Source organism: Ranitomeya variabilis, chromosome 1, assembly GCF_051348905.1.
Source record: "Ranitomeya variabilis isolate aRanVar5 chromosome 1, aRanVar5.hap1, whole genome shotgun sequence".
NCBI lineage: Eukaryota > Metazoa > Chordata > Amphibia > Anura > Dendrobatidae > Ranitomeya > Ranitomeya variabilis.
The window spans coordinates 884,035,855-884,058,773 of NC_135232.1; positions in this window are offsets into that span (position 1 = coordinate 884,035,855).

Genomic DNA, 22,919 nt, shown 5'->3' on the forward strand with positions numbered 1-22,919 from the left:
TAGTATATATCTGTGTGTCATCTCCTCCTGTATATAGTATATACCTGTGTGTCATCTCCCCTGTAAATAGTATATGCCTGTGTGTCATCTCCTCCTGTATATAGTATATATCTGTATGTCATCTCCTCCTGTATTAGCCCTCGTTCACACGTTATTTGGTCAGTATTTTTACCTCAGTATTTGTAAGCTAAATTGGCAGCCTGATAAATCCCCAGCCAACAGTAAGCCCACCCCCTGGCAGTATATATTAGCTCACACATACACATAATAGACTGGTCATGTGACTGACAGCTGCTGGATTCCTATATGGTACATTTGTTGCTCTTGTAGTTTCTCAGCTTATTAATCAGATTTTTATTTTTGAAGGATAATACCAGACTTGTGTGTGTTTTAGGGCGAGTTTCGTGTGTCAAGTTGTGTGTGTTGAGTTGCGTGTGGCGACATGCATGTAGCGACTTTTGTGAGATGAGTTTTGTGTGGCAACATGCGTGTAGCAACTTTTTGTGTGTCGAGTTGCATGTGACAGGTTAGTGTAGCAAGTTGTGTGCAGCAAGTTTTGCGCATGGCGAGTTTTGCGCGTGGCGAGTTTTGCGCGTGGCGAGTTTTATGTGTGGTGCCTTTTGAGTATGTGCAAGTTTTGTGTGAGGCAACTTTTGCATGTGTTGCAACTTTTGTGCATGTGGCAATTTTTCTGCGTGTGCAAGTTTTGCGTGTGGCGAGTTTTCCATGAGGTGAGTTTTGCACGTGTGGCGAGTTTTGCATGTGGAGAGTTTTGCGCGTGGCGAGTTTTGAGCGGCGACTTTTGTGTTTCGACTTTTATGTGGCGAGGTTGGTGTATGTGTGGTGAAATGTGCGCTGAGGGTCGTATATGTGTTCGAGCACGTGGTAGTGTGTGGCGCATTTTGTGTGTGTGTTCATATCCCCGTGGTGGTGTGGTGATTATCCCATGTTGGGGCCCCACCTTAGCAACTGTACAGTATATACTCTTTGGCACCATCGCTGTCATTCTTTAAGTCCCCCTTGTTCACATCTGGCAGCTGTTAATTTGCCTCCAACACTTTTCCTTTCACTTTTTCCCCATTATGTAGATAGGGGCAAAATTGTTAGGTGAATTGGAAAGAGCGGGGTTAAAATTTCACCTCACAACATAGCTTTGACGCTCTCGGGGTCCAGACGTGTGACTGTGCAAAATTTTGTGCCTGTAGCTGCGACGCCTCCAACACTTTTCCTTTCACTTTTTCCCCATTATGTAGATAGGGGCAAAATTGTTTGGTGAATTGGAAAGCGCGGGGTTAAAATTTCACCTCACAACATAGCCTATGACGCTCTCGGGGTCCAGACGTGTGACTGTGCAAAATTTTGTGCCTGTAGCTGCGACGCCTCCAACACTTTTCCTTTCACTTTTTCCCCATTATGTAGATAGGGGCAAAATTGTTTGGTGAATTGGAAAGCGCGGGGTTAAAATTTCACCTCACAACATAGCCTATGACGCTCTCGGGGTCCAGACGTGTGACTGTGCAAAATTTTGTGCCTGTAGCTGCGACGCCTCTAACACTTTTCCTTTCACTTTTTCCCCATTATGTAGATAGGGGCAAAATTGTTTGGTGAATTGGAAAGCGCGGGGTTAAAATTTCACCTCACAACATAGCCTATGACGCTCTCGGGGTCCAGACGTGTGACTATGCAAAATTTTGTGGCTGTAGCTGCGACGGTTTTTGAAGGATAATACCAGACTTGTGTGTGTTTTAGGGCGAGTTTCGTGTGTCAAGTTGTGTGTGTTGAGTTGCGTGTGGCGACATGCATGTAGCGACTTTTGTGAGATGAGTTTTGTGTGGTGACATGCGTGTAGCAACTTTTTGTGTGTCGAGTTGCATGTGACAGGTTAGTGTAGCAAGTTGTGTGCAGCAAGTTTTGCGCATGGCGAGTTTTGCGCGTGGCGAGTTTTATGTGTGGTGCCTTTTGAGTATGTGCAAGTTTTGTTTGAGGCAATTTTTGCATGTGTTGCAACTTTTGTGCATGTGGCAATTTTTCTGCGTGTGCAAGTTTTGCGTGTGGCAAGTTTTCCATGAGGTGAGTTTTGCACGTGTGGCGAGTTTTGCATGTGGAGAGTTTTGCGCGTGGCGAGTTTTGAGCGGCGACTTTTGTGTTTCGACTTTTATGTGGCGAGGTTGGTGTATGTGTGGTGAAATGTGCGCTGAGAGTCGTATGTGTGTTCGAGCACGTGGTAGTGTGTGGCGCATTTTGTGCGTGTGTTCATATCCCCGTGGTGGTGTGGTGATTATCCCATGTTGGGGCCCCACCTTAGCAACTGTACAGTATATACTCTTTGGCGCCATCGCTGTCATTCTTTAAGTCCCCCTTGTTCACATCTGGCAGCTGTTAATTTGCCTCCAACACTTTTCCTTTCACTTTTTCCCCATTATGTAGATGGGGGCAAAATTGTTTGGTGAATTGGAAAGAGCGGGGTTAAAATTTCACCTCACAACATAGCTTTGACGCTCTCGGGGTCCAGACGTGTGACTGTGCAAAATTTTGTGCCTGTAGCTGCGACGCCTCCAACACTTTTCCTTTCACTTTTTCCCCATTATGTAGATAGGGGCAAAATTGTTTGGTGAATTGGAAAGCGCGGGGTTAAAATTTCACCTCACAACATAGCCTATGACGCTCTCGGGGTCCAGACGTGTGACTGTGCAAAATTTTGTGCCTGTAGCTGCGACGCCTCCAACACTTTTCCTTTCACTTTTTCCCCATTATGTAGATAGGGGCAAAATTGTTTGGTGAATTGGAAAGCGCGGGGTTAAAATTTCACCTCACAACATAGCCTATGACGCTCTCGGGGTCCAGACGTGTGACTGTGCAAAATTTTGTGGCTGTAGCTGCGACGGTTCAGATGCCAATCCCAGACATACATACATACATACATACACACATATACACATTCAGCTTTATATATTAGATATATATATATATATATATATATATATATATATATATATATATATATATATATATATAAGGCATCGTGATTACTCGCTAATCCTGGCCCCTGCACAGTAGCTCCGCCCGCCACACATCCCCAAACACAATCCCCCCCACCACATTACCACACACAATCCCGCCCCCCCACCACATTACCACACACAATCCCGCCCCCCCACCACATTACCACACAGAATCCCACCCCCACATTACCATACACAATCCTGCCCCCCCACCACATTACCACACACAATCCCATCCCCCACCACATTACCACACACAATCCCGCCCCCCACCACATTACCACACATAATCCCGCCCCCCACCACATTACCAGACATAATCCCGCCCCCCCATATTACCACACATTACCACACGAGGCTCCATCCCCACACATTACCACACGAGGCTCCGTCCCCCCACATTACCACACGAATCCAGTTTGCTTTTGATTTTACACTGTGAATAAAATGTATTAGTATTATTCTGATTTTTAATTATTATTATTGTTATTAACTTCATTTTAAGTTTATTTACCACCTGTGTAAGCGCTATTGAATGTTGTCATTATTTACTTTAGTTTAATCACCAGCAGCGTTAATTAGATTAGAATGAGCATGCTGAGCATTAGCCGGCTGGAAACAGCTAGTTATCTATATTTGGTCACTGTATCTCAGTTTGTAAATCCATTTGGGCTCCTTTTTTATTCTTTTCTTTATGTACAAATTATATTACTATTGCACGTGTACTTCATGAATGGAGCAGCTACTGTATATCATGGTGGTTCACTACCTTTTATGTACTTATATTAAGGTTATGGTATTAAAATATAACTACTTGTACACTGTATAATTGGTTATATTGGGTACCCTTCAGTGCCTAATACGTCTCCTATTCCCAGGCATACCCACCCCTTCCCCCTGTACTTGTTCCTCCCCTTCCGATGTCAGTACTTTTATATATTTATTTTTGAGTTTTTAAATTAACTATAATAAAAAGTGCTATTTTAGCCTTTCTAAAAAGTGTTGTGCTTTTGATGTTTTCCATATACCAAATAAACATAAACATGTAACGTTAGGGTATGTGCACATGTTGCAGATTTGCCTGTGGAATTTTCTGTGCAGATTCTGCATCTCTTGGTAGAAAAAGCAGGTTAAAATCCGTGCGGATTTGATGCGTATTTGATGAGGATTTTCATGTGTTTTTTTCATGCGGATTTGTTTGCAAAAAAAATAAAGGATTGTGATGTAATTTCTTGTCCAACCTCTTTATTTACATACTACTGAATAATAATGTTTACACACACAGATAGATAAATAGATGGATATATCAATAGATCTATAGATAGATAGATCTATAAATGGATAGATAGATCTATAAATAGATAGATGATAGATCTATAGATAGATCTATCTATTGATCTATCTATAGATCTATCCGTCTATCTATAGATCTATCAATCTAGCTATCTGTAGATCTATATTTCCATCTATTTATCTATAGATCTATCATCTATCTATCTATCAATAGAGCTATCTATCTATTGTGAAGCAGTGACCCCTTTTACAGCTAGGGGATGCTGTAGGTGCTCCTCGGGTTGCGCATGGAGGCGTATCTGTGATTATGATGGTGAAACAGTGACCAGCAGGATATATCATAAGTAATATACTGACAATTTTGCAAGTTTTCCTACCCACAAAGAATGAAAAGTTCTTAAATTTTTTATTGTAGATACACTTTAACTGTGAGAGACAAAATCTTAAAAAAATCCAGAAATTCACATTGTATGATTTTTACATAACAAATTTGCATTTTATTGCATGAAATAAGTATTTGATACAAAAGAAAAGCAGAACTTAATATTTGGTACTGAAACCTTTGTTTGCAATTACAGAGGTCAGACGTTTCCTGTAATTCTTGATCAAGTTTGCACACACTGCAGCAGGGATTTTGGCCCACTCCTCCATACAGATCTTCTCCAGATTTCAGGTTTCAGGGCTGTCACTTGTTAACATTGAGTTCCAGCTACCTCCAAAGATTTTCTACACCGTGTTCCAAATTATTATGCAAATTGGATTTAAATGTCATAAAGATTTAATTGTTTTGTTTTTCAAATAAACTCATGGATGGTATTGTGTCTCAGGGCTCAATGGATCACTGAAATCAATCTTAAACACATGTGATAATTAGTTTTCCAGGTGGTTCAAATTAAAGGAAAACGACTTAAAAATGATGTTCCACATTATTAAGCAGGCCACAGTTTTCAAGTAACATGGGAAAGAAAAAGGATCTCTCTGCTGCCGAAAAGCATCAAATAGTGCAATGCCTTGGTCAAGGGATGAAAACATTAGATATTTCCTGAAAACTTAAGCAAGATCATCGTACTGTAAAGAGATTTGTGGCTGATTCTGAGCACAGATGTGTTTGTGTTGATAAAGGCATAATGAGGAAGGTTTCAGCCAGGCAAGTTCATCGGATTAAGAGAGCAGCTGCTAAAAAGCCATTACAAACCAGCAAACAGATATTTGAAGCTGCTGGTGCCTCTGGAGTCCCTCGAATCTCAAGGTGCAGGATCATTCAAAGGCTTGCTGTGGTGCATAATCCTAATATTCGGCCACCCCTAAACAGTGTTCACAAGCAGAAATGGTTGCAGTGGGCCCAGACATACATGAAGACTAATTTTCAAAAGTCTTGTTTACTGATGAGTGTCGAGCAACTCTGGATGGTCCAGATTGATGGAGTAGTGGATGGTTGGTGGTTGGCCACCTTGTCCCAACAAGGCTGCGATGTCAGCAAGGAGATGGAGGAGTCATGTTTTGGGCCAGAATCATGGGGAGACAGCTGGTAGGGCCCTTTAAGGTTCCTGAAGGTGTGAATATGACCTCTGCAACATATATACAGTTTCTGACTGACAACTTTTTTCCATGGTATAAAAAGCAGAAACATGCCTTGAGGAGCAAAATCATCTTCATGCATGACAATGCACCATCTCATGCTGCAAAGAAAACCTCTGAGTCATTGGCTGCTATGGGCATAAAAGGAGATAAACTCATGGTGTGGCCACCATCTTCCCCTGACCTCAACCCCATAGAGAACCTTTGGAGTATCATCAAGCAAAAGATCTATGAGGGTGGGAGGCAGTTCACATCAAAACAGCAGCTCTGGGAGGCTATTCTGACTTCATGCAAAGTAATACAACAGGAGTTGATGCTCAAGTAGGGTATCCAACCCAAAAATCAAATATTTGACAATAACTTGGCACTCAATAGTTTACGAAGTGAAAACTGTTGATTTTATTGCACGACCAGACTTAGAACCAATAGTTGAACGTTTTTGGTCCCAAGTGGACCTTCCTCAGAATAGTTCAGTTTATCTAATACAAAGATGTCAATAAAGAGAAAAGGACAAGAAAAGTCTTAGTGTCTGTCTGGTGTCACAATTTTAAGCATTGTAAGCAATATTTATAGACTTGTTATGGTCTGTATATGTCAAAATCAATATACAAACAGTTAAAGCTGCATTCAACATGTCCAAGGTACAAACACTGCTTCCAACATTATATAAACCAAAGCCAAGATTTGAGAAGGAACTGTGAGCAACACATGATACGAGGAAAGCCGTAATGGGAAAAAGGATATATGTGCTTCATAGAAAAAGAGGTGAGGCTTCCATGTAGACAAGGTTCGGAATTGTGGTCGAATTCTTCCTCATTACTTAAATATATTAGTGCGTAGTGTAGTGTGCCTAAGGAGACAAACACAATGGTGTTTAAATGTGCCAAACTGGGTCCCTGCAGCTGAAAGAAAAAGTATGATATGCCAACAGCAATGCTGTATCCTGCAGTGATGGTTATGAGAAAAAAAAAGGGTGATGTGGCATATAGTATGAACAGATCATGGGTGTGCAGCTAAAGAGCGTTACCGCATCATTTTAAATCACAAAGTATGAACTGAGGTACTATACCAATGTTCACCTGGGTTGCTGGGTTAGCACATATAATCAGATGGGTAATCCCCCTGGTGTAATGAGTTAACACCGTGGATCGTTGCTGTAATGTTTACAATTGCAGGATGTCAGTGAGAGTAACAAAAATTATGAGATAGGCGTCCATATGAACTGCCAAAAGCTTACCGGTATACAGGTTTTAGGGGCTCTTGGCGTGCTATGTCGCTAAGGAGTATGGTGGCCCATGCTATAAATGGTAATTAAAGGGCGATGCATGAGAGAAATGTCCCCAAGCTGGGGGAGGCAGCTGTGTGCATGAAAAGATCGCTTACCAGTGTGAGAAGCTCCAGCGCTGGTGGTGTTCTATGTCGCCATTGAGGACGCGCTATGTTCCCGGAGCGTACTTCCGGGTTTATACATCTGTGAGTATGTGTCACGTGACGCCGCGCGTCATCGCGGTCACGTGTGTGGGGAGTTACGTGCTGCTGAGAAAGCACTGTGTGCAGACATTAGAAGTCCTGGCTACCTGCCCTTAAGCGAAAGCGTGTATAGGGAATATGGGTTCGAAAAAACCAAAGGGGATCTCACTCCCTCAGCGGTATTAAACACTTGCACGTAGTATGTGGTAAGAATGTAAGGATAAACCTTTGCTTTTTTCGAACCCATATTCCCTATACACGCTTTCGCTTAAGGGAGTGTGATTGATTAAATGCTTGAACATGTGCCTTTTATACTGGTAATGAGTTCAAACAGGTGCAATTAATACAGGTAATGAGTGCAGAGTAGGAGGCTTCTTAAGAAAAACTAGCAGGTCTGTGAGAGCCAAAATTCTTGCTGGTTGGTAGGTGATCAAATACTTATTTAATGGAATAAAATGCAATTTCATTATTTAAAAATCATACAATGTGATTTTCTGTATTTATTTTTAGGTTCTGTCTCTCACAGTTGAAGGGTACTTACGATAAAAATTACAGACCTCTCCATTTTTTGTAGGTGGGAAAAGATGAAAAATCGGCAGTGTATAAAATACTTATTTTCCCCACTGTATACAGTGGGGGAAATAATTATTTGATCCCTTGCTGATTTTGTAAGTTTGCCCACGGACAAAGACATGAACACTCTATAATTTTAAGGGTAGGTTAATTTTAACATTGAGAGATAGAATATCAAAAATAAAATCCAGAAAATCACTTTGTATAAATTATATAAATGTATTTGCATTTTGCAGTGAGAAATATTTGATCCCCTACAAACCATTAAGAGTTCTGGCTCCTACAGGCCAGTTAGATGCTTCTAATCAATTCGTTACCTGCATTAAAGACAGCTGTCATGCATAGTCACCTTTATAAAAGACTCCTGTCCACAGACTCCATTAATAAGTCAGACTCTAACCTCTACAACATGGGCAAGACCAAAGAACTTTATAAGGCTGTCAGGGACAAGATCATAGACCTGCACAAAGCTGCACAAGACCATAAGTAAGACGCTGGGTGAGAAGGAGACAACTGTTGGTGCAATTGTTTGCACCATGCAAAATCTCACCTCGTAGGGTATCCTTGATCATGAATAAGGTAAGAGATCAGCCTAAAACTACAAGGGGGGAAGATTGTAAAATATCTCAAGGCAGCTGGGACCACAGTCACCAAGAAAACTATTAGTAACACATTACATCATAAAGGTTTGAAATCCTGAAGTGACCGCAAGATCCCCTGCTCAAGAAGGCACATATGCACGTCCGACTGAAGTTTGCCAATGAACACGTGGATGATTCTGTGAGTGATTGGGAGAAAGTGCTGTGGTCAGATGAGACAAAAATGGAGCTTTTTGGCATTAACTCAACTCGCCATGCGCGCTGCCTGTGAACTTACATTAGGTGCCTGCACTTTCGTGTAGCCGAGGCCCTAGATCCCGCCCCGCAGTGTGTTATGAGGTATTCACACTGCAGGGCTGGGAATCTGGCACCTGAGCAGTGGTGCGGGTCACCGTGCTCCATTGAAGATAGTGCCAATGTCTTGCGAGATTTGTAAAGTCTTGCGAGACTTCAGCACGTCTGTCGAGTAGCACCATGTCCCGCTCCACTGTGCAGGCGCCAGATTCCCAGCCCCACAGTGTGAATACATCATAACACACTGCGGGATGGGATCTGAGGCCTCCACTACACGCAGGCGCCTGATGTAAGTTCACTGGCATCATGCCCGAGAACTGATTGCAGAGCGCAGGCGCCAGGCATTTAACAGGCACAAAGGAGGCGGCGCACAGACGCAAGAGGGATGGCTCTGAGGCAGGTGACACCACGGGAGAAGACATACCTCCCAGACACAATAGAGGTCATTATTTCTGCGTTCCTAGGGATAAGAAACATAACAGCCACCTCCACAGAATGCAGCCTTAGTGCTGCTGAAGGTGGCTCTTTTACTTTCAAAAGCCCTGGGGGGGGGGGGGGGTGACAGGTTCCCTTTAAGTCTTGTTTGCCAGAGGAATCAAATACTTATTTCTCATTGCAAAATAAAATTTATACAATTTATACAATGTGACTTTCTGGATTTTATTTTTACTATTCTATCTCTCAATGTTAAAAGAAACCTAACCTTTAAATTATAGACTGTTAATGTCTTTGTCAGTGGGCAAACTTACAAAATCAGCAAGGGATCAAATACTTATTTCCCCCACTGTATATGTATGCAAAGTGATGTACAAGGAAGCATTGTTCAGAGGATACAGTAGCAACATTATATGCATATAAGTATTTTATAGAAACTAATGATCAGATTGCATTCTCAGATTGAATGAACTGTAATCTGGCTGTAACCCTGAGCAATTATTATTACGTGCATGACATGACACATAACTTGGGCACCAAATGGGAGTATATACTGATAGTAGAATACCGTAACTGGTGACAGTTTCAGTCTGTATGCTGCTAGCCCTTTCAGCCTACATTTACACTGACTGATAAAAATGTTAAGTTTTTTTATATACGTAACACCCTTCTGATATGAGATGTATACATGGTACTGATCAAAAGCATATACGATGTTTGTAACAAAGGTTCTCATGTAAGACTCGTGTTGCTATTCAATAGATTTATTAAATTAAGTGTCATGGCTTTACAGTGTTGTCCTTAACTGTGGTTCAATATCTTGTCTGCACAGAAGTTCCCGCCAGTTTGATTTGCATCCAAGTGGCTAAAGGCAATGTAACCTGCCTGCTGTAGTTCTTTGTGGGCTATTCTCTTAAAGTGTGCACCACCCCTACATATATTTGAATGAAAATACTCAGAACTTATGTGGCTCCTTGTAATTACTATGCCACTAAAGACCATGGACTCTGGTGGACTGCTGCATCTTAGGACTCAACTGTTGAGGTGCTTTCACTAATCCGCAGGTCTGGGTTTGCACATGAAACAATGACACTGGTATAGCAGGATGGATTTGCCAGATGGCAGCTTCAACAGCAAGGACCTGGACAATGGACTATGCGGAATGTTAAGCAAACAAAGCAGAACACACCCGAAACAGAGTCAAAAGTGTAGACAAACTCAGGAGGGCACAAGCAGGTCTGAGCCAGGATATAGATGCATGTTGTAGAAACTACAAGTGTTTGCAGAGATGCATGCAGCCTAATGTGAACAATCTCTAGATATTAATTTGTAATGCTTACAGAAGATTATGGGATAAACAATAGGTCTGAGGAGCAGTATACACAGGCCACAGAACTCCAGGGAGTTTGCAGAGTTGATGGTAGCATAATAGGAACAGTCTCTATTGACAGTCTGTAATACTTACAGCAGATAATGAGCTAATCAACAGGTCAAATGAGAAGTAAATGAGAGGGCCCTGCCCGCGAAGGCTCACAATCTACAAGGGATGGGTGAGAATACAGTAGGTGAGGGTAGAGCTGGTCATGCAGCGGTTTGGTGGATCGGTGGTTACTGCAGGTTGAAGGCTTTTTGGAAGAGGTAGATCTTCAGGTTCCTTTTGAAGGTTTCCACGGTAGGCGAGAGTCTGATATGTTTTGGAAGAAAGTTCCAGAGTATTGGGGGTGCATGGGAGAAAGTTTATATGCGATTGTGGGAAGAGGAGATAAGAGGGAAGTAGAGAAGGAGATCTTGTGAGAATCGTAGGATGTGTGCAGGTAAGTACCAGGAGACTAGGTCACAGATGTATGGAGGAGACAGGTTGTGGATAGCTTTGTATGCCATGGTTACGGTTTTGAACTGGAGTCTCTGGGTAATGGGGAGCCAGTGCAGGGAGTGACAGAGAGAAGAGGCCGGGGAATATCAGGGGGACAGGTGGATTAGTTGGGCAGTAGAGTTTAGGATAGATTGGAGGGGCGCAAGAATGTTAGAGGGGAGGCTACAAAGAAGGAGGTTGCAGTAGTCAAGGCGAGAGATTATGAGGGCATGCATTTGTTGCTAAGACCCCCACTGATCTAGAGAATGGTAAGCCCAAAGTGCTCTGTGTGATTGAAGTCATAGCAAGCATGTATAATCACCACGCCTATTGACAGTGAATGGCCCAGTAGTCACACATTTTCATTACCCTTCTATTTACACAAGGGGCTATATTTGCTCTATACTGATATGTAACTAGTGCTTTATTGATTCTGCTTAAGGTACCTTCACACTAAACGACGCTGCAGCGATACAGACAACGATCCCGATCGCTGCAGCATCGCTGTTTGGTCGCTGGAGAGCTGTTACACAGACCGCTCTCCAGCGACCAACGATGCCGAAGTCCCCGGGTAACCAGAGTAAACATCGGGTTGCTAAGCGCAGGGCCGCGCTTCGTAACCCGATGTTTACCCTGGTTACCAGTGTAAAATGTAAAAAAACAAACAGTACATACTCACCTTCGCGTCCCCCGGCGTCCGCTTCCCTGCACTGACTGAGCGCCGGCCCTAACAGCAGAGCGGTGATGTCACCGCTGTGCTGTGCTTTCACTTTACGGCCGGCGCTCAGTCAGTGCAGGAAGCGGACGGCAAGGGACGTGACAGACATCAGAGGGTGAGTATGTACTGTTTGTTTTTTTTACTTTTACGATGGTAACCAGGGTAAACATCGGGTTACTAAGCGCGGCCCTGCGCTTAGTAACCCGATATTTACCCTGGTTACCATTGTAAAACATCGCTGGCATCGTTGATTTTGCTGTCAAACACAACGATACACGGCGATCTGACGACCAAATAAAGTTCTGAACTTTCCTAAACGACCAGCGATATCACAGCAGGATCCTGATCGCTGCTGCCTGTCAAACTCAACGATATCGCTAGCCAGGACGCTGCAACGTCACGGATCGCTAGCAATATCGTTTAGTGTGAAGGTACCTTTAGACTCCCATTTGCTTTCTCAGGTGTCTTCACCTTCATGTTACTCCTTGTGGTGACCCATCTAAGTGACAAAACTTAATTATAAACTTTCCAGCATACTAAGACCTTAAAAGTACCTATTTGACCCAGCTGGACTCTTACCAGCTTTTTTTCAGGAGCCTACATTTTCTTGCTAGTCATTTTGCTCAGCCTTGTGAACTGTCCTAAGGTCATGTTTCTCCTTGTGGAGAGTGACACTCCTGGCATGTAAATGTGATGAGGCTTAAATTCTAGTGCCAGCTATTGCAAATAGCAATGCTAAAAGTCAATATCGACCCTTTAATGAGCCTTGCCACATGACTCATGTGGCAAGGCTCGTTAAAGAATTAATATTGACTTTTAGGATTGCAGCTTCCAATAGGTGGCACTAGAGTTCATGTCCTTTTCCTCTCTGAAGAGGCAATTTGCTGCATAAGTATGTCACAGCTGGAAAAGTGGCGGACACACAAGACTATGTGTATGACATAATTTGTAATATTTTACTTAACAGCCCATTTTGATTAATTTTGAAATCTCAAAAAAGCCACAAAGACTCTTACTTTGCACTACAGTCAGGGCCGTATTTAGAGTTTCTGCTGCCCTAGGCACTTTTCGTGCTGCCTCCCCCATTGGTGAGTATGACTAATGCAGACACTATCTGTAGTGACTTAGGCTACTTTCACATCAGCGATTTTTGACATTTGCGGTAGATCCGGCAGTTTTTCCGCATCTGTAATGGATCACTTATGGCAACACTGTGTTTGGCCTCATTCATTCCCTATGGCACTTGCGGTTTTGCTGTGATCCGGCAAATGCGGTACTTGCAGCAACAGGAAAAAAAAATGCTGCTGGCAGTGGTTTTTTTGTCTCACCTCAAGTGCCGCACATGTCTGCAAGTCCCATAGGGAATGAATGCGGCCGAACGCAGAGTTGCTGGCCCGTAAGTGATATGTTACGCGACAGATGAGGAAAAACTGCAGTATCTGCCGGGAACAGAGAAAATTGCTGATGTGAAAGTAGCCTTAGCAAACCTTTCCATTAGTTGTCATGTGAAAATCTGGTGGATCTCATACACCGTACATGGTCAGTTGATTCTGCCACGGTTGCAAGGTTTGGCTGACAGATTTTTAAGGGGAACCTGTCAGTCGATTCATACTACCAAAACCACGGGCAGCATCACTCACACTGCAAACAGGGAAGTTTATCTCTGCAATGCTCGGACGTTTCAGAGAGAATAGTTTGAAGAGCTGGATGGGTAATTTAGTGAGAGGACGGACTAATCTGTTGCTATCGTCTGTGGGCTTCTCACTCCATGTCTCTAGATCAGGGGTGGGCAATTTATTTTCCGGAGGGGCCAGATGAAAGACCATGACTATTGTGGAGGCCGAACCAATAGCATGAAAATAATTCTACTAAATATTAATTAATATTAATTGTATCACTTAATATTGAGCAGAATTAAGTATGCTGACACCCCCCTATATATCTTTAAACACCCCACAGCCCCTTACATACAGCATGAGCCCCACACAGCTTCCCCATATACACTGCATGAGCACCACACAGCCTCCCTATATACAGCATGAGCCCCACACAGCCTCCCCATATACAGCATGAGCCCCACACAGCCTCCCCATATATACTGCATGAGCCCCACGCAGCCTCCTTATATACTGCATGAGCCCCACACAGCCTCCCCATATACACTGCATGAGCCCTACACAGCCTCCCCATATACACTGCATGAGCCCCACACAGCCTCCCCATATACACTGCATGAGCCCCACACAGCCTCCCCATATACAGCATGAGCCCCACACAGCCTCCCCTATATACAGCATGAGGCCCACACAGCCTCCCCATATATACTGCATGAGCCCCACACAGCCTCCCTATATACAGCATGAGCCCCACACAGCCTCCCCATATACAGCATGAGCCCCACACAGCCTCCCTATATACTGCATGAGCCCCACACAGCCTCCCTATATACAGCATGAGCCCCACACAGTTTCCCTATATACTGCATGAGCCCCACACAGCCTCCCCATATACAGCATGAGCCCCACACAGCCTCCCTATATACTGCATGAGCCCCACACAGCCTCCCTATATACGGCATGAGCCCCACACAGCCTCCCCATATACTGCATGAGCCCCACACAGCCTCCCCATATACAGCATGAGCTCCACACAGCCTCCCCATATACAGCATGAGCCCCACACAGCCTCCCTATATACTGCATGAGCCCCACACAGCCTCCCCATATACACTGCATGAGCCCTACACAGCCTCCCCATATACACTGCATGAGCCCCACACAGCCTCCCCATATACACTGCATGAGCCCCACACAGCCTCCCCATATACAGCATGAGCCCCACACAGCCTCCCCATATACAGCATGAGGCCCACACAGCCTCCCCATATATACTGCATGAGCCCCACACAGCCTCCCTATATACAGCATGAGCCCCACACAGCCTCCCCATATACAGCATGAGGCCCACACAGCCTCCCTATATACAGCATGAGCCCCACACAGCCTCCCCATATACAGCATGAGCCCCACACAGCCTCCCTATATACTGCATGAGCCCCACACAGCCTCCCTATATACAGCATGAGCCCCACACAGTTTCCCTATATACTGCATGAGCCCCACACAGCCTCCCCATATACAGCATGAGCCCCACACAGCCTCCCTATATACTGCATGAGCCCTACACAGCCTCCCTATATACGGCATGAGCCCCACACAGCCTCCCCATATACTGCATGAGCCCCACACAGCCTCCCCATATACAGCATGAGCTCCACACAGCCTCCCCATATACAGCATGAGCCCCACACAGCCTCCCTATATACTGCATGAGCCCCACACAGCCTCCCTATATACTGCATGAGCCCCACACAGCCTCCCCATATACTGCATGAGCCCCACACAGCCTCCCCATATACAGCATGAGCCCCACACAGCCTCCCTATATACTGCATGAGCCCCACACAGCCTCCCTATATATAGCATGAGCCCCATACAGCCTCCCCATATACAGCATGAGCCCCACACAGCCTCCCCATATATACTGCATGAGCCCCACACAGCCTCCCCATATATACTGCATGAGCCCCACACAGCCTCCCCATATACTGCATGAGCCCCACACAGCCTCCCCATATACAGCATGAGCCCCACACAGCCTCCCCATTAACAGCATGAGCCCCACACAGCCTCCCCATATACAGCATGAGCCCCACACAGCCCCTTATATACAGCATGAGCCCCACACAGCCTCCCCATATATACTGCATGAGCCCCACACAGCATGAGCCCCACACAGCCTCCCCATATACAGCATGAGCCCCACACAGCCTCCCCATATACAGCATGAGCCCCACACAGCCTCCCTATATACTGCATGAGCCCCACACAGCCTCCCTATATACAGCATAAGCCCCACACAGCCTCCCTATATACATCATGAGCCCCACACAGCCTCCCTATAAACAGCATGAGCCCCACACAGCCTCCCTATATACAGCATGAGCCCCACACAGCCTCCCCATATACAGCATGAGCCCCACACAGCCTCCCCATATACAGCATGAGACCAGCCTCTTGTTGTGAAATTGGATTCTGGGCTCCCCCGGTGGCCACTTGTGGAATTGAACTTGTGTGCATCATCCCCTCTGTTCACCTGCTCCTATCAGGATGTGGGAGTCGCTATATAACCTTGCTCCTCTGTCAGTTTCATGCCGGTCTACAATGTTATCAGAAGCCTTCTGTGCTTGTTCCTGCTACTAGACAACCCCCAGCTAAGTTGGACTTTTGTCCTTGTGTGTTTTTGCATTTTGTTCCTGTTCACAGCTGCTGTTTCGTTACTGTGTCTGGAAAGCTCTAGTGATCGGAAATTGCCACTCTGGTGTTATTAGTTAATGCTTGAGTCTTAAAGTAATTTCTGGATGGTGTTTTGATAGGGTTTTCTGCTGACCATGAAAGTGCCCTTTCTGTCTTCCTGCTATCTAGTAAGCGGACCTCGATTTTGCTAAACCTATTTTCATACTACGTTTGTCATTTCATCTAAAATCACCGCCAATATATGTGGGGGCCTCTGTCTGCCTTTTGGGAAAATTTCTCTAGAGGTGAGCCAGGACTGTCTTTTCCTCTGCTAGGATTAGGTAGTTCTCCGGCTGGCGCTGGGCATCTAGGGATAAAAAACGTAGGCATGCTACCCGGCCACTTCTAGTTGTGCGGCAGGTTTAGTTCATGGTCAGTATAGTTTCCATCTTCCAAGAGCTAGTTCTCATATATGCTGGGCTATGTTCTCTCGCCATTGAGAATCATGACAGTTTGACCGGCCCAAAAAAGGGTTAAATTACTGGCTGAGAAAGGAGAGAAAAAAGAAGTCTGCTACAATTTTTTTTTTTTTTTTCCTCTAGTTCTGAGTGTGCTCTTAATTGAATCACTTGCTAGTCTGCCTATACTGCAGCCTTCCTCTCTTTCTCTCCTTCTAATCCTTGAATGGCTCTGTGTTCACCTGTTTCAAATGGATCTTCAGAGTGTAGCTACAGGTTTGAATAATCTCGCCACAAAGGTACAAAATTTGCAAGATTTTGTTGTTCATGCACCTATGTCTGAGCCTAGAATTCCTTTGCCTGAGTTCTTCTCGGGGAATAGATCTCACTTTCAAAATTTTAAAAATAATTGCAAATTGTTTTTGTCCCTGAAGTCTCGCTCTGCCGGAGACCCTGCACAGCAGGTCAGGATTGTAATTTCCTTGCTCCGGAGCGACCCTCAAGACTGGGCTTTTGCATTGGCACCAAGCGTTTTTTCTGGCCTTGGGGTTGCTTTATGAGGAACCTCATTTAGAGCTTCAGGCGGAAAAGGCCTTGATGTCCTTGTCTCAGGGGCAAGATGAAGCTGAAATATACTGCCAAAAATTCCGCAAATGGTCTGTGCTTACTCAGTGGAATGAGTGCGCCCTGGCGGCGATTTTCAGAGAAGGTCTCTCTGATGCCATTAAGGATGTTATGGTGGGGTTCCCTGTGCCTGCGAGTCTGAATGAGTCCATGACGATGGCTATTCAGATCGATAGGCGTCTGCGGGAGCGCAAACCTGTGCACCATTTGGCGGTGTCTACTGAGAAAACGCCAGAAAATATGCAATGTGATAGAATTCTGTCCAGAAGCGAGCGGCAGAATTTTAGACGAAAAAATGGGTTGTGCTTCTATTGTGGTGATTCAACTCATGTTATATCAGCATGCTTTAAGCGTACTAAGAAGCCTGACAAGTCTGTTTCAATTAGCACTTTACAGTCTAAGTTTATTCTATCTGTGACCCTGATTTGTTCTTTGTCATCTATTACCGCGGACGCCTATGTCGACTCTGGCGCTGCTTTGAGTCTTATGGATTGGTCCTTTGCCAAACGCTGTGGGTATGATTTGGAGCCATTGGAGGCTCCGATACCTCTGAAAGGGATTGACTCCACCCCATTGGCTAGTAATAAACCACAATACTGGACACAAGTGACTATGCGTGTTAATCCGGATCACCAGGAGGTTATTCGCTTTCTGGTGCTGTATAATCTACATGATGTTTTGGTGCTGGGATTGCCATGGCTGCAATCTCATAACCCAGTCCTCGACTGGAGAGCTATGTCTGTGTTAAGCTGGGGATGTAAAGGAACTCATGGGGACGTACCTTTGGTTTCCATTTCATCATCTATTCCCTCTGAGATTCCTGAATTCTTGTCTGACTTTCGTGACGTTTTTGAAGAACCCAAGGTTGGTTCACTACCTCCGCACCGGGAGTGCGATTGTGCCATAGACTTGATCCCGGGTAGTAAATACCCTAAGGGGCGTTTATTTAATCTGTCTGTGCCTGAACACGCTGCTATGCGAGAATATATAAAGGAGTCCTTGGAAAAGGGACATATTCGTCCTTCGTCATCTCCCTTAGGAGCCGGTTTTTTCTTTGTGTCTAAGAAAGACGGCTCTTTGAGGCCGTGTATTGATTATCGACTTTTGAATAAAATCACGGTTAAATATCAATATCCGTTACCACTGCTTACTGATTTGTTTGCTCGTATAAAGGGGGCCAAGTGGTTCTCTAAGATTGATCTCCGTGAGGCGTATAATTTGGTGCGAATCAAGCAGGGGGATGAGTGGAAAACCGCATTTAATACGCCCGAGGGCCATTTTGAGTATTTGGTGATGCCTTTTGGTCTTTCAAATGCCCCTTCAGTCTTCCAGTCCTTTATGCATGACATTTTCCGCGATTATTTGGATAAATTTATGATTGTGTATCTGGATGATATTCTGATTTTTTCGGATGACTGGGACTCTCATGTCCAGCAGGTCAGGAGGGTGTTTCAGGTTTTGCGGTCTAATTCCTTGTGTGTGAAGGGTTCTAAGTGTGTTTTTGGGGTTCAGAAGATTTCCTTCTTGGGATACATTTTTTCCCCCTCTTCCATCGAGATGGATCCTGTCAAGGTTCAGGCTATTGGTGATTGGACGCAACCCTCTTCTCTTAAGAGTCTTCAGAAATTTTTGGGCTTTGCTAACTTTTATCGTCGATTTATTGCTGGTTTTTCTGATGTTGTAAAACCATTGACTGATTTGACTAAGAAGGGTGCTGATGTTGCTGATTGGTCCCCTGATGCTGTGGAGGCCTTTCGGGAGCTCAAGCGCCGCTTTTCTTCCGCCCCAGTGTTGCGTCAGCCTGATGTTGCTCTTCCTTTTCAGGTTGAGGTCGACGCTTCTGAAATCGGAGCTGGGGCGGTGTTGTCGCAGAGAAGTTCCGACTGCTCCGTGATGAGACCTTGTGCTTTTTTTTCCCGTAAATTTTCGCCCGCCGAGCGGAATTATGATATTGGGAATCGGGAACTTTTGGCCATGAAGTGGGCTTTTGAGGAGTGGCGTCACTGGCTTGAGGGGGCCAGACATCAGGTGGTGGTATTGACTGACCACAAAAATTTAATTTACCTTGAGTCTGCCAGGCGCCTGAATCCTAGACAGGCGCGCTGGTCGTTGTTTTTCTCTCGGTTTAATTTTGTGGTGTCTTACCTACCGGGTTCTAAGAATGTTAAGGCGGATGCCCTTTCTAGGAGTTTTGAGCCTGACTCCCCTGGTAATTCTGAGCCCACAGGTATCCTTAAAGATGGAGTGATATTGTCTGCCGTTTCTCCAGACCTGCGGCGGGCCTTGCAGGAGTTTCAGGCGGATAGACCTGATCGTTGCCCACCTGGTAGACTGTTTGTTCCTGATGATTGGACCAGTAGAGTCATCTCTGAGGTTCATTCTTCTGCGTTGGCAGGTCATCCTGGAATCTTTGGTACCAGGGATTTGGTGGCAAGGTCCTTCTGGTGGCCTTCCCTGTCACGAGATGTGCGAGGCTTTGTGCAGTCTTGTGACGTTTGTGCTCGGGCCAAGCCTTGTTGCTCTCGGGCTAGTGGATTGTTGTTACCCTTGCCTATCCCGAAGAGGCCTTGGACGCACATCTCGATGGATTTTATTTCGGATCTGCCTGTTTCTCAGAAGATGTCTGTCATCTGGGTGGTGTGTGACCGTTTCTCTAAGATGGTCCATCTGGTTCCCTTGCCTAAGTTGCCTTCTTCTTCCGAGTTGGTTCCTCTGTTTTTTCAAAATGTTGTTCGTTTGCATGGTATTCCGGAGAATATCGTTTCTGACAGAGGGACCCAATTCGTGTCTAGATTTTGGTGGGCATTCTGTGCTAGGATGGGCATAGATTTGTCTTTTTCGTCTGCTTTCCATCCTCAGACTAATGGCCAGACCGAGCGGACTAATCAGACCTTGGAGACATATTTGAGGTGTTTTGTGTCTGCGGATCAGGATGATTGGGTTGCTTTTTTGCCTTTGGCGGAGTTCGCCCTCAATAATCGGGCCAGCTCTGCCACCTTGGTGTCCCCGTTTTTCTGTAATTCGGGGTTTCATCCTCGATTTTCCTCCGGTCAAGTGGAATCTTCGGATTGTCCTGGAGTGGATGCTGTGGTGGAGAGGTTGCATCAGATTTGGGGGCAGGTGGTGGACAATTTGAAGTTGTCCCAGGAGAAGACTCAGCTTTTTGCCAACCGCCGTCGTCGTGTTGGTCCTCGGCTTTGTGTTGGGGACTTGGTGTGGTTGTCTTCTCGTTTTGTCCCTATGAGGGTTTCTTCTCCTAAATTTAAGCCTCGGTTCATCGGCCCGTACAAGATATTGGAGATTCTTAACCCTGTGTCCTTCCGTTTGGACCTCCCTGCATCCTTTTCGATTCATAATGTTTTTCATCGGTCATTGTTGCGCAGGTATGAGGTACCGGCTGTGCCTTCCGTTGAGCCTCCTGCTCCGGTGTTGGTTGAGGGTGAGTTGGAGTACGTTGTGGAAAAGATCTTAGACTCTCGTGTTTCCAGACGGAAACTCCAGTATCTGGTCAAATGGAAGGGATACGGTCAGGAGGATAATTCTTGGGTCACTGCCTCTGATGTTCATGCCTCCGATCTTGTCCGTGCCTTTTATAGGGCTCATCCTGATCGCCCTGGTGGTTCTGGTGAGGGTTCGGTGCCCCCTCCTTGAGGGGGGGGTACTGTTGTGAAATTGGATTCTGGGCTCCCCCGGTGGCCACTTGTGGAATTGAACTTGTGTGCATCATCCCCTCTGTTCACCTGCTCCTATCAGGATGTGGGAGTCGCTATATAACCTTGCTCCTCTGTCAGTTTCATGCCGGTCTACAATGTTATCAGAAGCCTTCTGTGCTTGTTCCTGCTACTAGACAACCCCCAGCTAAGTTGGACTTTTGTCCTTGTGTGTTTTTGCATTTTGTTCCTGTTCACAGCTGCTGTTTAGTTACTGTGTCTGGAAAGCTCTAGTGATCGGAAATTGCCACTCTGGTGTTATTAGTTAATGCTTGAGTCTTAAAGTAATTTCTGGATGGTGTTTTGATAGGGTTTTCTGCTGACCATGAAAGTGCCCTTTCTGTCTTCCTGCTATCTAGTAAGCGGACCTCGATTTTGCTAAACCTATTTTCATACTACGTTTGTCATTTCATCTAAAATCACCGCCAATATATGTGGGGGCCTCTGTCTGCCTTTTGGGAAAATTTCTCTAGAGGTGAGCCAGGACTGTCTTTTCCTCTGCTAGGATTAGGTAGTTCTCCGGCTGGCGCTGGGCATCTAGGGATAAAAAACGTAGGCATGCTACCCGGCCACTTCTAGTTGTGCGGCAGGTTTAGTTCATGGTCAGTATAGTTTCCATCTTCCAAGAGCTAGTTCTCATATATGCTGGGCTATGTTCTCTCGCCATTGAGAATCATGACAGCCTCTCATCTCCTCTCATCAGCAGCCTCCCCTCTCCAGCCTCTCATCTCCTCTCCTCAGCAGCCTCCCCTCTCCTCACCAGCCTCTCATATCCTCCCCTTAGCAGCCTCCCCTCTCCTCACTCACATCAGCAGCCTCTTATCTCCTCACCAGCCTCTCATCTCTCCTCAGCAGCCTCCCCTCTCCTCAGCAGCCTCCCCTCACCAGCCTCTCATCTCCTCTCCTCAGGAGCCTCTCATCTCCTCTCCAGCCTCTCATCTCCTCTCCTCTCCAGCCTCTCATCTCCTCTCATCTCCAGCCTCTCATCTCCTCTCCAGCCTCTCATCTCCTCTCCTCTCCAGCCTCTCATCTCCTCTCCTCCCCAGCCTCTCATTTCTCCTCTCCAGCCTCTCATCTCCTCTCCTCTCCAGCCTCTCATCTCCTCTCCTCTCCAGCCTCTCATCTCTCCTCTCCAGCCTCTCATCTCTCCTCTCCAGCCTCTCATCTCCTCTCCTCTCCAGCCTCTCATCTCCTCTCCTCTCCAGCCTCTCATCTCCTCTCCTCTCCAGCCTCTCATCTCCTCTCCTTTCCAGCCTCTCATCTCCTCTCCTTTCCAGCCTCTCATCTCCTCCCCTTAGCAGCCTCCCATCTCCTAACTCACACCAGCAGACTCCTGTCTCCTCTCTCACCTCACTCCTCTCTGCAGCTTCCTCTGAGTCCTCACACACTGCCCGCCTCCTCTCCCTGCTCACTGCCGACTTCAGTATCCAGTGCTCCTACATTAAGAAGAGCGCGCAGCATGTCACATGACCGGCGTCAGGACCATGATGCACTTGGACCTGCTGCTGCTTAAAGGTACAGCACTCATTTCTGCCCCATACAGTAGTCAGGGCAGTAATGCCCTGATGGCAGCACTGCGCCCGAGACCCCCTCCCCCCGCAGCAGCCGGGACTAAGGTGAGTGGGCGGGGCGACTCCGGAGTTTAAAAAAAAAAAATTTAAACTTGCTCTGGTGCCGCCCCCTGCATTGTCCCCGCCCTAGGCACGTGCCCTCAAGTGCCTAGTGGCAAATACAGCCCTGACTACAGTAGTGGCTAATGGAGCATTTATTTGCCAATTTATATTATTTTAATACTTTATAATGAATAACCTCTTATATATAACCCCTTAGATAACATTTCTGTTTATGTTACTGTTTGTAGGCATTCTATCTGTTTAGAATTTTGCAAGTTAATTTATCAAACTCTGCCCTCATCTATTGAATGCCATCTGTCACCGGGTCTTCTTTTAGAATGCTTTCTTTTACAGGAGATAATGCAGAGCTTACCTTTAATTCAATAGTTTTTATAGTAGCAAAAG